The 2,814-nt window shown below is 50.5% G+C and overlaps 1 protein-coding gene across 2 annotated transcripts in view; it reads right to left on the bottom strand.

Annotated features, from left to right (window-relative positions):
• The window catches only part of Tbp (TATA box binding protein), a 21,639-nt gene extending 21,420 nt beyond the window's left edge, over nt 1–219 (bottom strand). For both annotated transcript variants that reach the window (XM_013036639.1, XM_013036638.1), the window contains exon 1: nt 120–219. The gene's annotated coding sequence lies outside the window, so the exon portion shown is untranslated. The remainder of the gene's footprint in view (nt 1–119) is intronic.
• Between the last annotated feature and the right edge of the window lie 2,595 nt (nt 220–2,814).

Below are 2,814 nucleotides of genomic sequence, written 5' to 3'. Positions count from 1 at the left end.
GGAGCGTCCCTCGTGGGCCCGCGCTCCGACCCCTGGCCGCCCGCCCGCCCGGGGCCGGGCTGGCGGGGCCGTCTTCCCAAGGCGACCTCGAAAGGAAGGAAAGCTAAAAGGGCAGTTACCTGAGCGACCGCACACGGGACGGCGACGCGCCCGCGGAAACGCAGTTAAACCAAGTCGGCCCAGGCGCCCGCCACCGCGACCCTCCCCGACCCCACAAGATTCCGGGCGCGCGTTGAAAATGTCACTTCCGCCAGTTCTACTCTCAGCTTCAGCGAGCTATCGCCGCTTAAGTAACCGCCATGTGAGGTGTGGGCGCTTGGTCACTTCCGGTGTTCCCCGGGCGCTTGGCCTCGTTTAAGAGGAACGAGGGGCGGGATTCTCCAGAACGTCCGGGGCGGAGCCATCTCTTATTGGTCGTTAACTAACGCTGGAAAGATGCCGTTTGTGGTTGGGTAGGGGTGGGGCTCAGGCTCTTGCCAGGCGTTTTTGCTCCATCCTGGCCAGGAAACACTTGAACTGTAACTCCACTTCCGGGTTAATAAAAGTTTTTTGGTTGGCTAATTGGACCAACATATTTCTGCTGGGCTGGCTTTGAACAGCAGCGCGCATCGCAGCTCCCTGAGTCGTTAGGATGACAGGCTGGAGCCACCGCCAGCTGCTCCTGGGACTTGAACTCAGAACTCAGGGCCTGGGCTCTGCCCCTGTCCCTGCTCAAGGCTAGCGTTGTACCACTTGCGCCGCAGCTCCACTTGTAGCTTTCTGGGTGGTTTGGTGTAGCTAGGTCGCCCAGACTTTTCCGTCCGGGCTGGCTTCAAACCACGATACTCAGCGCTCAGCTTCTGGGTAGCCAGGAGAACGGGCATGAGCTACCAGTGCCCGGCAAGGCGCCGACTTTTAAATGTTTTACCCTTTTTTTTCTGGAGGCATAGTTCAATTGATAGAGCATCTGCCTAGCAAGCATAAAACCCTGAGTTCAAACCCCAGTGCTGTCAAAAATAAAAATAAACAGATCCTCTTTTTTCCCCAATTCGAAGATTGAATCTGCAACCCTGTTGGCGCTACAGGCTAATGGCTATGTTTTTTTTCTGTAAATAGTATTTTGTCCCAGAAGATTGAGATCTGAGGATTGCAGTTCAAAGCGTGCCTGGTCAGCAAGTCCAGGAGACTCATTGCCCCTGAACTACGATAAAAAAATAATTAAAAAATAATAAATAAAAGCCAGAAGTGGAGCTGTGGCCCAATTGGTAGAGCACTAGCCTTGAAGAAAAAAAAAAAGAGCTCAGGAACAGCACACCCAGTCCCTGAGTTCAAGCCCCAGGACAGGCACAAAAGAAAAAAGCTTAGTGACAGTGCTGAGGCCACAAGTTCAAGACCCAGTATCAGCTCATGCTCATGTATGTGAGCACACACAACACTTGCCTTTCCGAAATGTGAGAGTAATGATGTGGTATATGAATAGAGTCTGGCATACTCCTTACAATGTCTTCAACATTTGTTAGTCTTTTTTTTTTTTTTTTTTGGTCGTGGGGCTTGAACTCTGGGACTGGGTGCTGTCCCTCAGCTCTTCAGCTCAAGGCTAGCACTACAACTTGAGCCACAGCACCACTGTTAGTTTATTTGAGATAAGAGTCTCACAGACTTTCCTGCCCAACCTGGCTTTGAATCTCGATCCTTAGCTCTCAGCCTCCTGAGTAGCTAGTATTACAGGTGTGAGCCACCAGTACCTGGCTTGTTAATCTTGAAAAGAGCAGGATAAGAAGAAGAAAAAAACACAGGTAGTTTGTGTTTATAAATTCATTTACATTCTAATCTGCTACTACCATCTCAAGTCTTCCTTGTTACAGTAAAAGAACATATGGCCTGTTCTTGAGCTTATTCCTGATGCTTGATTGTATTCCAGAGCATGTAGATTTCTCCCTTCTAGATTGTTAATACAGAGACCAGAAAAAAAACAATACTGTAGTTCTTTGTAGAACATTAACCTTGAGCACAAAAGCTCAGGAACAGTGCCCAGGTCCTGAGTTCAAGCCCCATCACCACCACTAACAACAAAAGAAATGTACATGGAAGTGCAGATGTGGCTCAAGTAGTAGAAACCAGCCTTTTGTGACAAAAAAACCAAGAACACAAGGCTCTGAATTCAAGACCAAGTACAGCCCCACCCTGATACAAAGTTAAGAAACAGTATTGTTAGTCCCAAAACACCCCTTCTCATCCTGGGTCAAATGGGCCCCTTCTGCTCATTCTACACTGTTGTTAAGCAATGTTCTTTGGCTCAATACTATGTTTATATGACATATCCATGTTAATATGTCTTCCCATCTCCCTGGCTGTAGCTGGTTTGTTTCTTTGCTATGACTATTCCATTGTACAAGTATAGCTCAGTTAATTTGTTTGATATTTGGTTTGTGTCCATTTGGGCCATTAAGAACAACTGAGTGTGTGCCTTCAATCTAGGGGATAACCTGGCGCGGTCTGCCGGGCCCTGGAATGAGCACACCAACGGTTCTGGGGGGTGCCGGGCCCATGTCCTCTCCTACCACCCATCATTCAAGTTGCCGTTGACCCACACTTTTTTTTTCTTTTTTGCCAGCCCGGGGGCTTGAACTCAAGGGCCTGGGCGCTGTCCTCAGCTCTTCAGCTCAAGGGGAGCGCTCTACCACTGAGCCACCTTCCCAGCCCCCAAGAGGGTGGGAGGGTCTGCAGCCTTCTTGAACTAGACAAGAGGGGCCAAGGGCGGGCCTCCGGGGGCGGGGCCAAGGGCGGGCCTCCGGGGGCGGGGCCAAGGGCGGGCCTCCGGGGACGGGGCCAAGG

Source organism: Dipodomys ordii, unplaced genomic scaffold, assembly GCF_000151885.1.
Source record: "Dipodomys ordii isolate 6190 unplaced genomic scaffold, Dord_2.0 Scaffold320, whole genome shotgun sequence".
In the NCBI taxonomy this organism is placed as follows: Eukaryota; Metazoa; Chordata; class Mammalia; order Rodentia; family Heteromyidae; genus Dipodomys; species Dipodomys ordii.
Note: the sequence above shows the minus strand (reverse complement) of the source record. Positions and strands in the feature narration are given on the sequence as shown.